Genomic DNA, 18,184 nt, shown 5'->3' on the forward strand with positions numbered 1-18,184 from the left:
ATTGTCCATGAGTTGGTGGCTCAAGGTAGATATTCATGCAATAATCGTGAATGTCTGGACAACCCTGCACAGTACTTATACATGGAATAATACCAGAGTGGCTTCTTTATTTCATCATGATGCTGATACAAATGACCAAACTAAAGGCTTCTTGAGCCCCTTGCATCTTTCTGCTGAGAATAGAAATAGCAAAGTTATGCTAGATCTCCTTCTGTTGAACCATTATATAAAACCAGGTCTGAAGCACAACTTGGAAGAAACTGCATTTGATATTGCCAAAATAATAATTATGTATCACTACCTCTTTGAAGTTGTAGAAGGCTGTAGAAATTGTTCTCCTAAATCCTAATGGTTTGGGTAAGTTTCTTAAATTTCAAAATTGCCAGTCCATCCTAGGTGTCCATACAAAATATTTTTACAATACAGCAGCAATATCTTACTTTAAAAATTCATGGATTCCATGGTATTCTTCCAAGTGAACTGCCTGACTTTGATATAAAAATATATTTGAGTTGTTTTTATACACCTATAATGATTTTTGTGATTTTTTAATCAGAAATAATTTTAAGTTATCTGTTGAAATGAGTAGTACAGAAACTAAAGATAATTCTGGTGCTTTTCTGAAACAGTGTATTTTAAAATATTTAGTATTCTGTTTGTATAATGTCCATAATCTATTTCATTCTCTCCTAGATACAATACTTTGAATTCAACATTGTTTTACAATAATAATAAATTAATTAATAAATGTGACCTTTCAGATTGCATTCCATATAGAAACAGTTTAAGATTCCTTTAATTCCTAGGTCCTTATAGAATTTTATTTCTTTGGGATAAAATGACAATGTTATCATATTTCAAAGTTTTATAAAAGTTATGCTATGTAAAGGCCTTTCTAAAAAGGTGAAGATTGAATACATTGATGTCAAACTAACATTTATTTCTATTAATTACATGTATTATTACACTTGTATATTTGTACTCAATTTTTAAATTACTGTTTAATTTCTTGCATCTGAAGAATGAAAAATATGGAATACTTCACAAATTTTCATATCATCCTTGTACAAGAACCATGTAAAACTCTGTATTGTAATTTGGGTAGACGTGCTGCTGAAGCATGTAGTATCCTGTAAATTTAAATAGTTAATAATGCAATCTTAAGACAGGCATATATCCTTGGTTGCCTATTTGTAACAAGGAAACCTTATTGTTCCCAAAATTTCTATTCATATTATTTCTGTAAAATTCTGTGTATGGTGGAAAAAACATATTTTTTCTTCGATTGCTCACATTTGTAATTTTTGTCAATGATTATTTTAAGTCTTTTTCATTTGAAATTTGATCATACTTTGAAGCCTTTATAGCTAGGTCCAAAGGTGATGGCTTTTCAAATACTTGTTTATCAACTGATTGAGCTTTGTGGAGCTAATGCATTCAAAGTAAGCCTTACTTAAGAGCTACTTCTAAACTTCAGTAGCATAAAATTTCCCAAATAAAGGCTTACTGGCACAAATGTCTCCCTGACCCTTTACCCTTGCTCCATGTAGGAACAGACCAACCAGAATATCTTACCCTGATAGCATAGATTGTCTTACTGGAGCAAAACTAATCTTAGTTACAAGGGATCATAGAGAGACGAACAGTTCAGACAGAAATGTTCAGACTAGAAGGTCTTTTTTCAAAATATAATTGTTTATTACACCCTACTATTTCAAAAGTAGCTAAAGCCTAGAAGGTGAAAAATTATTCATATGCATGATTCCCTAATGCCCTGGCCTGTCTACCATCCAACCAGGCAGAAACTTACACCACTGATTTTCTATCACCAAATATATTCCATAGTGCCAGGAGAAGTCCATATGTTTCTTCTTGTTATTAGGCCTTAATTTGGTAATGTTTTAATCACAGTGTTTCTTCTTGTCTCTAGGCTGTACATCTCAGAATGGTAATGCTTTAGTTCTAATTCTACCAAACACTGAGGTAGAGGTAATGGAATAATACTTTCAAACAGTTGCCTTTGATACCATAACCACAACAGAACAATGCAAAACATTTTCATATATTATATATAATTATATATTTTATATTTATATATGCTGATTTTATATTTCACACAGTGAATTTTACTAGAATTAATTATAATTTGACAAATTAATTGATATTTATTCCAATAAATAGATTGGAATATAAATAATCAGGATTAGAATATATATTAGAATATAAAAAGTATCAATGCAATGTTTTCGGTATAAACTTGTGATACCTTCTAAGTGTTCTTGGTTTCTGAATTCACATGGTAAAAAAAAAAACAAAAACAATGTTGTTTTCCTCTAATCTATAAGGGATTTTACTCTGCTGATGTTTATTGTTTTAACTCGCTTGTCCCAAACTGTTTTTCTCCATATTTCTGAAGCATTCCTACTGATTATACTCAAATTTTATTGATATGATATATAAAAGCTATTATTCTTCTACAGGATCCATGGGTCCTAGGATCCCAGGTCCCAGTTATCCGCATCATCACATAACTAGGGCAAGAGTTCTCACCTAGGCCCATGCAACATGCCAGCAGAAAGTAATTGAAGACCCATCTCAATTTCTCATTTCCTATATTTCAGGGCCCCAATTCCTTGAAATGCAGGAATTAGCAGTAAGCAATTTGGGAAATGCAAGGCAACCTAAAATGCAAGATGAAATCACAAAATGTGAAAGTACAGTAATTCAAACTTTCAATTTTCAGATGACCATCCAATATGAGTGAAAAAGATCACAAATGTCACAAGATTATTTGTAATACCCCTCTCCTAATGATTAATAAATGATTTCAGTCCAACATCATCAGGCCAAAAAATAGTTCCTGGAACGATAGATTCATAATTGTCTACCAATGCTAGGAATACTTGACATAGAGGTCAAATATAATTCAGGAAAACATTAATTGAGAAGATCCTTAGTGCTTCAAAACACTGGTACTTCAGTAAAACTTGGTTCTGTAGTATAAAAATGTTGTCATTCTCAAGCAAATGATAACCTACATTGAATCTCCTGAAAGTATATTCCTTTTCAAATAAACTTTTTAAAATCACATTTGCCAAAATAACACTTTACAAGTAGATGATATTTAGTGATGTTACAGGTTTTTCATGTGTAAGGAGCAAGTTACAATAGAGTTGATTTATTTACTCTGCACTAATGCCAAACAGGTTCAACCATTCATTAATGTGTAGAAATAGTACCCTCCTCCATTTGTGCTTTTCAGTAGGTGCCTTCGAAAATTTGTTAACTAGATCAGCCTCCCATATTTCAAACCAAAATATTAGCTAATAAAGTAAATTTAATCACATAATAAGTACATTTTAAAAAGTCATGAATTGTTGCCTTATCATATGGTGTTTTATGTTTTCCCTATCTGTCTAGCATAGTAAGAAATATGATTTTAAGTCTTGAATATGGGTACTCATCAGATTTGACAAACATAAAACTGTCTTCTATTTCTATCATATTCCTCTACAATAGTAAATTTTTAGTTTTCTTCTTTTGCCAAAACTTATAGTAGTAGAAAATATTATCCCATGTAAAATAAAGTAATCACAAACCACTGTACAAAGCCATTTATAAAACTGGTGGTTAGGAACACATTCTAAGGCATTTTTAAACTTTCTTGTTGACTACAGATTAGTCAAAAAAAAACAATACTGTTTGGCGTCTAATTTGAATTAATTATCCATTTTTAATCAGAGGACCATCAAATTGAATGCTATCCGACTAGACAATATTTTCACAATATACTTACCAATATTTTGAAAAAAGAATAAATATAGTCCATTCTCATACTAAAAGGGAAAACAGTTTAATTCTATGGAAATTTATAACTTTTAAAAGTAAATAAGTTGTTAAGAAGACAGAATGTATGTGTTCTTCAACATTCCAATGACTAGTAACTACTCATTTTCAAATTCAGAAGATTCCATACCTGAGAGATTCAAAAAAGTACCGGCTTGCATGTTATGTAATTCTGCAATAGATGCATTTTCCAAAGGGATGTTACAGATTGAGGTTCAACAGAAAAAAAACCACATTCTGGTAGAGGATAAAACTATGTAGCATTGGTAATAATTAATTCTTCAAGAGTAAGCAATTGTTTATCTCAATAAGCTAGTTTTTTATGACCATCAATCCCAATATTTATGATATAGAGTCATCCTAGCCCAACAGTTTCCAACTTTTAGGGTGCACCTCAAACTTCCCTTCATTCACATCATGAATAGCTTATCTCTATTGTGAAAAAATAGAACTCTACTAATGTGATGACATACATGTTCTGGAAAGAATACCATAATAAACTGGGTTGCATCATCCCACCCCCCACCCTGCCACTGGGATTCTTGAGATCGGAACACTTGTAAATATTATTTATATTTATACTTTTTAAACTATCTTCTAAATTCTGGATGCTAAGATTGGAAGATTACAGTTGAAAGCACACCCAGGCAGAAAGATTCCCTAGATTCTTATCTCTAATAAACATCTCAGCAAAAGCCAGATGCAAGTGGCACTGAGGTTGAAGTGGTAGGGCACGAGTCTTGAGCATAAACAAGCTCAGAGACAGTGTCCAGGCCCAGAGTTCAAGCCCTAGGACAAACCAATAAAACAAAAACAAATCCAAACCTAACATTTTTCTCAGTGTATACAGTAGCAAATAATTAAGGAAATTGCTTCCTGTGTTACATACAGGTAGAAGAAAGAAGATGTCACACGATTATTCTCTTCATACCATGTTATACCAAAGATTCCAAAAATTGCTCTTATTCTCAATTTATAAATTAATATCATCAATTTTTTGGCAACTCTGTCTACAACATTCACATTAAGTTCTAATTATAACTCTCTTGAAAGAATATTCTAGGGAAATAGAATGCAAAATCATTTGTGAATTTGTCATTAACTCTCTACTTAAAAAGAATTTCGTAGAATCCTATAGAATATAAAATTTCAAGCAAAAACAAATTATTTTAAATCTAAATTCTAATTTAGCCAGATCTTCAAAATCCTATATTAGACGAACTTTGCTATTTTTCCAGGCCTAATCTTTTGGAATCCTGCATCATTTCTTTGGGATACAACAGAATGATGATAACTTATTTATCAAATTTTGGATGGGAATCATAAGTCATTTAACATCTAGGAATGTTCTGTAATGAAGAGAGAATTTAAAACACAAGTGAGGATTAAGTATGAGTTGCATTTCAACAGGAAATTTGACTTCTCAAAACATAATGACAAAATTAGCCCAAACGTCCAACTATGTATTCCTTTCTTGTTTGTTTTGTTTTATTAAGACAAAATTACCTGGTCCAGGGAACATATCACTATGTAATTCCATTATCTAATCTCCTGTCTTAATCTCAGTGCTAGAATTCTAAGCTTGTATCACATTGCCCTGCCATAGTTTCTTGGTTTATTTAATCTAGATACAGACTACCAATTCTGAACTTCTCCAGTGATATTATACACCAGAGTGACTGCTTAGACTGTTTTCTATTTTCAAGGATGTTCTAATATTTGACACAGGATATGAATATTTTCAGATGCACCTGCGGGATCTCTGATTCATTCCACCATGGATCTGATCCCTTTAATAATGATTATTGACTCTCTTACTATCTCTGATCCCTACCAATGAAATATTCTCAAACTTCTTTGAAGGAAGTTCATTTGAGGACTTCTAATATTAAAAATTATCACTTGATTCTAGTCTTGTTCAGGACATACATTTATTGTTTTCTAACTTTTCTACACATTCTGAGAGTTGTTTCATTTGTGTATTTGTGTGTGCATATATAAGTGCTTCTTTGTCTATGTGTATGCTTGCATGTATGCATGCAAAAGCCTCAAGCTCTTATTCAGCTCATGACTGGTATTCCATCACCTGAGCCATTCTTCCAATCCAGCTTTTGACTGCTTAATTTTATATACAGTTGCAAAGAGTGTTCTGCCCTGGCTGGATGCAAACTGAACTTCCAAGACTCCTTTACATTCTTAGGTTTTATTTCTCCAGGACTATCAAATTTTAAACTACAAACATTTTTTGAGGGTAATGTCTAAGCTGTAGCCCAGATTTTTAACTCAAGAATTATTTTTGTTTGTTTTGGTGGGAGGTCCAGTCATGGGGCCTGAACTCTGGGCCTGGGCTCTGTTCCTCAGCTCTTCAGATCACGGCTAGCCCTCTACCACTTGAGTCACATTGCCAATTTCAGCATTTTTCTTTTTTGCTTAAGTGGTGCTGAGGAATTGAACCCAGGGCCTCATGCAGTCAAGGCAAGAGCTCTACCACTGAGCCACCTTCCCAGCCCCTAACTCAAGAATTCTTATAAAGATAGTTGAACCCACACATTACATACCCTGAGTGTACACTGTTAGGAATGTGATCGTAAGGTGGGTAATGTTGAGATATGAGGATTGAGGTTCAAAGCCAGCCCAGGTAGGATAGTCCCAGAGCCTCTTTTCTCAAATTAACTGAAAGAAAACTGGAAATGGCACTGTGGATCAAGTTGTAGAGCATTAGCCTTGAACTGAATAGAAGAGAGACAGCTCGCAGACCCACAGTTCAAGTGCCAAGACCACCGCCAACAAATATATGTGTGTGTGCATGTGTGTAAAGAAAAAAAGAAATGTGATCTTAGCCACCAGTTCATTGCTAGCATAATCCCTGCTCTCACAAGATGGACATTTTTTCCAGTTAATTCCATGTTGTTATATTTGACTTGCATTGAAAACATAATCATTCTTCCATTCTACTTTCTACAAAGTTGCATGATTACCAAACATGATTTACAATGGGGTTGGCCTCATACTTCATGTTCCATGTAGGAGTCTTGCTTTCTGTATAACACTCCGATAAATCTACATACTGGACTTGGCTTTATTGTTTCAATGTTGCCTTATTTGTAGTCTTCTATATTGTATTGAACCCTTATACTTAAACACAGAACTTCTCTTTCTCCTATTATTGCTATTGTTTCCTTACTGTTAGCTCATGTACACTTGGGAAACAATGAACAGCACATACACTCACAAAAAGAATGTTCTGAAAACCTTCCCATTTAAAATTCACCTTTATTTACAGAGAACTTACAAAATTTGATCTCAATGTACTCATGTATAATGTATGTATAAGCAATATAAATTTCATATTTTCCTTTTACTAAGTTGTCTCTGAGTCCATAGGTGTTCTAGTGTTATTTCAGTGAAGCCAGAAAACATTCATTATACCTCAAGCACCACCATCGATTGTTACTGGAAGTAACTGTTACTAGATTTGGAAACTGACCCCAGGATAGGAATGGAACATAGAGGAATAACAAAGTTCAAGTTACCTTGTGCTTTCCTTTTTACTGTACAAGAAAAGTATCCCAAGGCTTGAAGGAAACTCTGTCCCTGGCTTTTTTGAGTGTGTTCTTTACTCATATAATATTTTTCTGTAAACTTCTAGTTCATGTGTTACAAAAAGAAATAATGTACCATTTGAAGGCCAGCATAGAACAAAAGAAAAAAAAACATTGTTTTAAAAGTGTTCTCCAGCAAAGGAACAAAGACATGGAGGTTTTAAAGTGCCTTACGGATGGATATTTCAATCCTGAGATGATTCTCTTGATGCAGGAGTCAGTTATCAGTTCCTTTGGTCTGGTCCTGAGTTCTCCAGAGCAATAAGGATTCCAAAAAAGCAGGATCCAGTGAGTTTGATCAGCAAAAGGAGCATCTTCTCTGACCAGTACTCCTTTAAGGAGGGTCCCAAAGAAATATCTGGGATTTTTGTTTGCTTGTTCCTTAGTTTGTGCTGGTTCTGGGTCTTGAATCCAGAGGCTGGATCTTGCCCGTGAACAGTTGTCTTTCCTGCCCACCTGCCCCCAAAGCTAGTACACTACTGCTTGAGCCAAAACCCCACTTCTGGTTTTTTGGTGTTCAATTTGCAATAAGAGTTTGACAAACTCTTCTGCATGGTTTGGGTTTGAATTAAGATAGTAAGAAAGCTAAGTGACATCAACTGTATAGACTTCTCTTTTGAAACAAGAAATATTAGATGAATTTTATTGTAAAGCTAATATTTGACAATTTTTAAAGGAAGAGAATATGTCTAGCAAAGAAGCCATAACGTAAATAATTCAGCAAATGTAGGTGCACTGAATCATTTTGAAATTACCTTTTTCTGCTTGAGAAGATTATTGATCTTGTTCTTCCTTTTGGGGAAACTTAAGGTAATATTTGCACTTTTTGTTTGTTGTGGGGCTTGAACTCTGATCCTGGGTGCACTCCCTCACCTCTTCAGCTCAAGTTGAGCACTCTACCGCTTAAGCTACAGCACCACTTCTGGGTTTCTGGTGGTTAATTGAAGATAAGTGTCTCATGGACATTCTTGACCAGGCTATCTTTGAACCGCAATCCTCAGGATTCCTGAATAGCTAGGATTACAGGCATAAACCACCAACGACCAGCTCATATTTGCGTTTATGTGTGCTGAATGACACTATGTAAACAAATAATGGAAATTTGAATCAAATGATGGCATTGCAGCTTTTCAGAAAATTTGAGGTAACAATAAATATGTCCTCCTTGTCCATGTGGTTTCATTAATAACTCATCAGTTATGGGACCCTTAAATGATCATTCTCTTCCGTCTGTGTAGGTATTTAGTATCAGGAAATGTTCATAGAGAAACATAGAAAGACTAAGATTTTTAGAAAGCGAAGAAGATAAAGTAAGAAAAAATAGCACAGAAGGAGATACATTTATTAAGAGGTAGCGTAAGAGATTTAGAATGTTAAAGGTAATGAGGAATAAGGCTAGTTGATAACTATTTGTTCAATATCCAAAAATGGTTCTCTAAAACAGTTTCTGGTATACCTTACTTATTACCACTTATTACTTAACTCTGGAATTATTCCTTCTCTTCTTTCACAACTGATAATTTGCCTCTGCTGTTTTGGTGAAATGAATGACCAAAAATATTTCCAAATCTCACTTAGACTACACTTCTCATTGTGATTAGCAGTGACAATTCAAAAACCTGGAATCTTTGAATTTCCAGAATTAATCTTCACCTGACATCTAAGTATATTCAAGACATTAATTGCTGTGACCTAATGAACAAAACTTTTTTTTCAACACAATATCCTAATATAAGTAAAGTTCATGAATTAGGGACTATTGTCAGGTGTCAGTAGGCATGAGCAATAATATATTCCAAGTATGGGTTCTTTATTTTGCATTTACTAATTAAATGTTTTTTGGTTTGGTTTTGCTTTGGGATTTTTTTTTGTTTTTTTTTGCTCAAGGCTATCACTGTACCACTTGAGGCACAGCACCACTTCCAATGTTTTTCTGTTTATGTGGTACTGAGGAATTGAACTCATGGTTTCATGCATGCTAGGCAATCACCGTATCATGAAGCCACATTCCCAGAGCCCTGAATGACTTTCTTAAGTTGACATCACATTTTCATTCAGTAACTATGTACCATAGTATTGTCCAGGTGATAGAAAATAATGTAGAAAAGAATACAATAAAATAAATCCAGTAAGGCAAGATGGACAATGAATAACCCTCACAGTCTCTCAATGGCACAGAGGGTTTACCTCATGGAGATCAACACGCTGAATGAGACAGCTCCTGACCCACAGCCTACCTCCAGAATGAGTGAGCCATCTTGGGTTCCAGCCACCTGGGGACGTTGTGCCACCTCCTACAGCACCCATTCAACCAGTTCCTGAGAGAAAGAGAGAGAGAGAAATCAGAATTACACTTAAATCGGGTGCCAGTGGCATAAAACTCTAATCCTAACTACACAGGAGGCTGAGATATGAGGATCATGGTTCATAGACAGCCCAGGCAGGAACGTCTGTGAGAATCTTATCTCCAAAGAACCACCAGAAAACTGGAAGTGGCACTGTGATCTCAAGTGATAGAGCGCTAGCGTTGAGCTGAGGAGCTCGGGAACAGTGCCCAAACCTAGATTTCAAACGACTGAAAAGAAGTGGACTTCTCACCACAAGAAGTGGACTGAACAGCACCCATTGTCCTAGGGAGCATGGTAGAGAAGTCAGGCCGAGCTTCCTGTGAATTTGAGGTCATAAGTAGGTACCTGGCTTCTCTGTGCCTCGGTTTCCCCAGCTGCAAAATTGAACAAAGTGAAATATCCCCTTCCTCATTGGGATAGGGTAATAATGAAAGAGCCATGTTTCGGTTCATAATCCCACACCTGTTGCACTATTAATAACAAGCCCCACCTGAGCCCTTTCTGGTATCTTCCTGTCATATGCTCACAGAATTGCCAAAACCTTATCTAAAGGTCGCTCCCTCTCTGCCTAGCCATTCCACAGAGATCTCTCTGTATAAATCCCTTGTTGCCTCACAACTGTCCTGTGAGGAGACAGGTCCAATGATTGAGGCCCTACAAAGAGCATCACGTGTGGTCAAGAATCTGTTGCTGTGGACTGAGTTTGGGATAATCCATCTACACCTATGACTGAGCATGACACCACATGTCTATCATCCCAATTAGAGAGGACCAGGCCTGGTGGAGCATATCTTTCACAGGAGGACCGTGATCCAGCCCAGCCTGATCATATTTAGTTTCTATCTCAGAAATGCTCAAGACAGAAAGGTGGCTCATCAGAGCCAGGGAGAGGAAACACCCAAAGGGGTCATGGTGCCTCCAGAGGGGTGTTTGACCCAAGGTAGGTTGGTGTTGGGGCAGCCACTCACCTGTGCTGCTGGGAGAAGCTGTTCGCAACTGCTCCAATTGGGGCAGCAGCGATGGTGGCAGCATCGCGGACACATGGGCCCAGAGCAGAAGACTAGGGGCAGGGACCAGGTCTGGGATTTAGGCCGGCTGGCAGCTAGACATTGATTGAGGTTTGAAACCTGGCACTGCGTGAAGGGAGGGGAGGGGTCAGGTGGGGTGGGAGCATCAATTTTCTACTATACTCCAAAGTCACCTCAAGTCTCTTCCTCAGGACTCAGCCAATCAGTCAAGGTGATCATCTGAACCTGTGAGCAACTAAGGAGTATGGCCATTCCCAGAATCTGACATTTATCCCCAGGGTGGTCCACTATAGTCATAAATTCATAATTTAAACATATGTTGACATACATGTTTGGACAGCATCTTGTGTTCAGTGCAATTATTCTCCTTTTTTTGTCTCTAATTCATGGAGGTATTGTGTATTTTAATAAATATGGTGTCAAGTATAACTGTGCTGACATAGATGATAACCTGTTCTGATAGTTACAGGGTTGTCTATCATATTCTCCATCATATTTGTGACGCAGGACTATCAAAGGAGAGGATAAAAGGCATAACGACTGGCTTCTGACATCAGGATGAATCTTTTGTCACTGCTGGGATTTTAGCTCAAGTCTGGGTAACTCTGTTGCACTGTGGGAGAAGGGGAAGCTCACCATCTTTGAAGAGTAGAATGTCAGGTCTGGTGCAGGGCCTGATTTGAAGCCCCAGCACTGGACAAAATAACAAGCCCACCTTTTTAAAACATAGGCTTTCTCTTTAACTGCAGTTGTGGTATGCATCTTGCATTCAGTGTAGTTATTCTTTCTATTTTGTGTCTTTTTCAAGGATGTATTTTGTATTTTATTGCATATGGGGTGACAGATATAACTGTGCTGACATGGATGACAACCTATTCCCATGGCTAAGAGTTGCCTGTATAGCATTCTCCATCCTCAATGAGACCCAGGACATTCACAGGACAGGAAAACCTGTGCCACATTAGGCTTCTCACATCAGAATGAATCTTTTGGTAGTGCAGGAATTTGAACTCAAAGCCTAGCAGGCCCAATTGGTGAATGTGTCATGGTGAGCTCACCAGGCTTTGAGCCACTAAGGAACTAAGCCATTCCTGGGACCTGAGATGGAGCCCTGGTGGGGGCCAATATAATAAATTCATAATTAAATAGAGGATCTATATTTCCAAACATGGGTGGGTGGCATCTTGCGTTTGGTGTAGTCATTCTCTTTGTTTTGTGTGTTATTCATTGATGTATTTTGTATTTCCTTGAGTATAGGATGACAAATATAACTGCGGTGAACTGGATGACAACCTATTCCCATGAGTATAGAGTTGCATATACATTCTCCTTCCTGGCTGAGCCCCAGAACTTGCACAGTACAGGAAAACAGGTGCAATGAATGGCTTCTCACATCAGGTGAATTTTTGGCAGTGCTGGGATTCGAACTTTGGGCCTAGGAGGCCCAACTGCCCAATGGGTCCATGTGATGACACCAGACTGTGAGCCACTAAGGTACTGGGCCTTTCCCAGGAACTGAGATCGAGCCCCAGGGAAGCCAAAATAGTTCTCAATGATCATTGAAACATGGGATGTATATTCACATCCGTGTGTGGACTGCATCGTGCATTGAGTGTAGTTATTCTCTTTATTTTGTATGTTATTCATGGGTGTATTGTGTATTTTCCTGAGTATATGATGACAGGAATAACTGGGCTGACATGGATAACAACTTATTCCCATGGCCACAGGGTGGCCCATGCTTTCTCCGACCTAACTGAGATCCAGGACTTGCACAGGACAGAAAACAGGTGCAACGATTGACTTCTGACATCAAGATGAATTTTTTGGCAGGGTGGGGAATCTGAATTCTGGACCTAGCAGGACCAAGCGGTGAATGGGGTCATATGAGCACACCAGCCTTTGAGCCACGAAGGAGCTAGGCCGTTCCAAGGACCTGCGATTGAGCCTCCGCCCCCGAGGGGACAGCGGGGAGCACAACAGTCATCCATTCATAAGGTGAAGGTAATATGGAAATAAGTACACATTAAAATAGAGTAGGAGAGATGGTAACCTGTGTTGGAATCCAATCTGCGTGACACCCGATTCTTGGATATTTCCTGATGCCTCCATTTCATACTGTGATGATTATTGTCATGCTTCATCAACTGTTCTTTACAAATAATCGATACCCCATGAGTGGTGCCTATCATTTCCTACTTGCATCATGCACAAACTACTCATTCAAGGATGAGATCAATCACATTCCATGACTCATCCCAGGTCCAGAAATGAGTATCTCAGGATCTGCTGCCATTTCTTCTCCATAGAGGGGCTGAATTCAAGCCTCAGGCCTGGAAAAGATACTCCTTATGTATATATATACATATTTTAGTCCATTCATGGGCCTGAACTCTCGGCCTGGGCACTGACCTTCAGCTCTACACCTCAAGGCTAGCGCTGTATCACTTGAGCCACGGCGCCACTGCTGGCTTTTTTTCTCTGCTTATGTGGTGCTGAAGAATCGAGCCCAGGACCTCATCCATGCAAGGCAAGCGCCTTACCATTGAGCCACCATCCGAGCCCTCTTTATATATATTTTAAAGATAGGATTTATATTTCCATACAGATGTTCAGTCTATATTGTGTTTGGTGTGGTTATTTATTTTATTTCTTGTTTCATTCATTTATTTAGAATTTATTTTATTGACTCTGATGACACCTATACCATTTATTACATTGTTTACATCCTGTCACATACCATCCAGATGTAAGATGTGTTCTCCATCATGCCTGGCAGTGCCAGGATCTGAACTTAGTGCCTAGCAGGCCCAATTCATGATTGGGTGAGTTTGAGCATGGCAGCCTCTAGCCAATGAAGATGTCAGGTGATCCCCAGACACTGAGATCGACCCCCAGGTTTGGCCAAAACAGTGATACATGGATAGGCAGACAGAGGTATACAGAGGTATACAAATATACATATATACATATATACATATATACATATATATATATATATATATATATATATATATGTAAAGAGTTCCATAGTCATCTATGATAGAATAACACCTACTATGTTCCTACCAACTCTTAGGTATTTATTATACCCCAATTGAAGAAATATTATTCTTTTCATGCTTAATAAACTATTAATTATGCTCAATCAGCATTCTAGGATTATTGCATCCAATTTTAGTGTAGATCGATGTATAAAATACTCTTTCAATCAGTATTCCTATGAATAGGAATAGGAATGAGTCCCTTGTATTCTCCTGTGATTGATGTCAGGAATGCGATTTGAACCCAGGGCCTATGTTGAAAAATTAGACTATGGCTTCACTGATAGCCCACCAGCCACAAGCAATGGCAGCTCAAGTCCATATTGCAGCTTTGTCATTCAGACACAGGATGGTCACTGTCCAAAGAAAAAAATCGTAAAACCCCAGCTCTCTGCAGGTCACCACTTTTTGTGTTTTCCAATGATTTTTTCTTCCTGAAAGACCTTTGGGCCCAGGATCCCAGGATGGGCTATGGAAACAGAGACTGCACACCAGCAAAGGGAGATCCAACCTGAAGTAGAATTTCCACTAAATAGTTCAAACCCCATGCTTGGTCAAAAAAAACCAATTTATATATAAATTAATTATTTCACTAAATTAAAAAAATAAAGCTCTCTGGTTTGGAATTTCTGCCAGTTTTCTTTTCTAGCCTGCGATTTTAACTCAGGGTCTTGGTAAATCTGTAGCAATGTGAGCGAAGAGTTGCCATTACTTGAGTTCAAACCCCGTGCCAACCAAAAATGAAAAACTAAGTCACTGACCTCGGCAGGGGGAGGTAATTGTGGAGATGTGAGGGAAGGGATGGTAGGGGAAAAACACAGGAGGAATAAACAATGCTCAATAAGAAATGTACTCATTACCTTGCTCCTGGAACTCTAACCCCTCTGTAGAGCATTTTTACAATAAAAAATATACACAAAAAAGAGAAACAATGTGGTTTTCAGAGAAGCACTTTGGAGATAAGGGAAGGACGTTTGAATAGCTGTACAAAACTCTACACTGCTTTTTTTAAATGTCCAGTATGGAACTGAATAAACATAACTGCTTCCATCAAAAAAATTAAGTTACTCTCTTGGAACTAGGGTCAGTATTTCTGCCTTTGCTAGTTTTTGAGCTCACCATCCAGGTAACTCTTTTGCAACATGGGTGAATGCGAAGCTCACTGTCCTTGAGGAAAAGAAATTCAGGCTAGTGTTCTCAGGGCCTGAATGAAGGTCCTGCAATGGAATAAATATTTCTATACATGTGTAATACATGATATATACATATATATGCATGTTAATTTCATATTATGAATTTTATTATTGATTTTATATTGTATTTTCTTTGATTCATTTATTCATTATGGTATTTAGTATTATTATACACATAATATTATATTTTGCACATCTATTATAAAATTATACATAATAATTTAGGGCATTGACCCATTTTAATTAACGTTTTATTAAGTGTTGAAACATGATACATAATTGAATGGAAGCATTTGTCCCAGTCTTCACATATTTAATGTCCATCCCAAGTATGAGCTTTGAGTTCAAGCCCAAGTCTGGCAAAAAAATTGAGCCTGGTGAGATATATTATTCTGGAACTTCTGGAGGCTCACCCCTGTAATCTACTCAGGAGGATGAGATCCGAAGATTCCAACTGCAAGCAGGAAAGTCAATATGAGACACTTTTCTCCAATTAAACACCCCAAAAGCCAGAAGTAGAGCTGTGGTTCAAGTAGAAGAGTGCTAGCATGGAGCACAAAACCTCAAGGATAGGATAGCATCCAGGCCCTGAATTCAAACCCCAGGACTGGCACACACACACACAAACACACACACACGCAAACACAAACACACACACACACACAAACAAACACACACACACCAATATAGAGCATTTGCCAGTCAGCCTGCACAAGTTCCATCTCTAGCAACTCAATATTAAAAAAAAAAAGATGGAGAAGGGAAGGAAAGATTTGCTCCAGGAAGTGATATAGCTAGTGCCAAAATTCCACAGTAGTTCTAATATGTGGGTACAAGACAGAGAGCCTCAGGCAGAAGGTATAGCATGGGCAAAGATCCTGAGATGTGCTGTAGATCAGGTGGTGTGAGTGGTATGAAGGTTTTATGGCTTCAGAAATGTCTGGCAGGAAATTCAAGGCTGGGTCAACGTTGACTTGAGTCATAGGGCAGAAGATGGGGTCCTAGAATGGTGCCCAGGGGGAAGCTTAGCTTGGCTTTTCGCCAGGGACCCAAAGCCATTTCCTGTGGTTGGAAACCTGTTTTCCCAGCTCCTGACCCTCAGGCCTCCTTTGCATGGAGGAGTCAGGGCAAATGCAGGGAAGAACTCTTGCTTTAGAAAAGCTTCTAGCCCAATGCCACCAGTGGCTCAACCCCTGTAAATCCTAACTACTCAGGAGACTGAGATAAAGATCGAGGGTCATGCCAGCTCTGGAGAGGAAAGTTAATGAGACTCTTCTTGCCGATTAACTACCAAAATCCAGAAATAGAGATGTGGCACAAATGGTAAAGTGGTAACCTTGAAGGAAAAAAGAGACCAGAGCCAAGACCCTGAGTTCAAACCCCAATACTAGCACAGGAAAATTAAAGAAAAGCTTTCAGGAGCTCCTAGTCCACTGTGGTGTAAGGCCAGATCACCAGGCACAGGTGGCTCAGCCTGTCCTCCTAGCTCCTCAGGAGGCTGAGATGTGAGGATCACGTTTCAAAGCCAGCCCAGGCAGGAAAGTCTGGGAGACTCAGATATCCAAGGAACCTACAGAAAACCCGAAGTTGCTCTGTGGCTCAAGTGGTAAGGTGAAGAGCTGGGGGACAGCACCCAGGCCCAAAGTTCAAGCCCCATGAACAACACCTGGCTTGCTTAGACCTTACTCTGTAGCTCTAGGCAGAGTTCTTTCCAGTGGGTTCCTGAGGGTCTCCTAATGTCTAAGTGTCCTACAAGTCTTGATAGCAGCCTGTTTGGAGGACATTGCCTACAGAGCATGACACAGTAGCAGAGAAGTATCCAGCCGTGGGGCATGAAGATCATCAGAATGGCATCTGTCATGGGTGCAATGTGGATGAGAGCAGTAAATCACTATCTCAGACCACAGTTCTGGGCCAGGAGGGGCAGGAGCTGTAAGATGTCACACCAGATAATGCCAATCACATGAGTATCACAAGAGTGCTAATTTATCACTCAGACCTTGGGCAGGTGTTGAGTTGTGATCATGAAAGTTTTGTAGGCTCAGGAATGCACAGCCAACTGGCTGCTGCTTGTAGCAGTCACTATCCTAGGAGTCCGAGGGCTCATTGCCCTGCTTTCCTTATCAGTGCTTGGGGAAGAGGAGCAGATGAAGGTCTGGAATCATGGGCTGACTACCAAAGAGCAACCCTAGTGTCCTTCACTTGATCCTGTAGCCCCATGTTGAGATCGAGGGGCAGGTTCCATAGAACTTACTGCCATGGCCCAAACCCCTCAGCCCAAGAAGGACTTAGGGAGAAACCACTTGATCTGGCTTGAGAGTTTACTGTGACTATGACTCAGGACTGCCCTCCAATTGTAGCTCAGCTCATCCAGGGCAAAACTAATGCCCCAGAACATTGAGGTACTGGCTATACCAGTCTCTCATCCCCCAATTCCCTGGTCCTGGAATCTAAATTATATGCCTCTGTATTCTGGGAATCCAGAATTGTCTAGAAGTACCTGAGAGGCCCAGCTGTTGCCAGAAGATATATTTGCCTACAATAAGGTATGTTGACATTTCCTAGACATCGAACAATACATCCAAGCCACCTTGGCCTCACCTCTCATGTAGCCCCATATTATCCTTGTTTGGGGAGCCTTCAGTCTGCTATCAAGGTCGAGTTGGCCAGAGCCACTGGCAACCACCCTTCCCCCACACCACTGCCAGCCTGCTGGGAGTGGGAAATGCAGCCAGGGTCCCAGCTGAGAAAAAGACAGGACAGAGCATGAGTCACCCTGGCCCCCAGAGGCAGGAGAGAACATATGCCAGCCAGCCGTGAGGACCCAAAATCCCCTGGATGAGGACAAAGATATGGACAGCCAGACTTGTGTCCCAAGGAAAAGATGGAATATGCAGGTCTCTGGCAATTTGGGACTCATTGTAGACCATGATAGGGGACTAAAGACAAGGTTGCTATTGAGGAAGGGCTCCATCCAAGGTTAGGAAGAGGCAGACAAGCACCCAGGAAGTGGGTAGAGAATGATCAGGGAAAAATACACACACATAGAAACACACACACACACACACACACACACACACACACACACACACACAAACACACACATGGGTAGCCCCAGGACTC

The 18,184-nt window shown here is 38.9% G+C and overlaps 1 pseudogene; it reads right to left on the minus strand.

Annotated features, from left to right (window-relative positions):
- Positions 1-1,025: 1,025 nt before the first annotated feature.
- On the minus strand, positions 1,026-1,122 carry LOC138815476 (U6 spliceosomal RNA; annotated as a pseudogene).
- Between the last annotated feature and the right edge of the window lie 17,062 nt (positions 1,123-18,184).

Source organism: Dipodomys merriami, unplaced genomic scaffold, assembly GCF_024711535.1.
Source record: "Dipodomys merriami isolate MVZ:Mamm:240054 unplaced genomic scaffold, mDipMer1.0.p SCAF_642, whole genome shotgun sequence".
NCBI lineage: Eukaryota > Metazoa > Chordata > Mammalia > Rodentia > Heteromyidae > Dipodomys > Dipodomys merriami.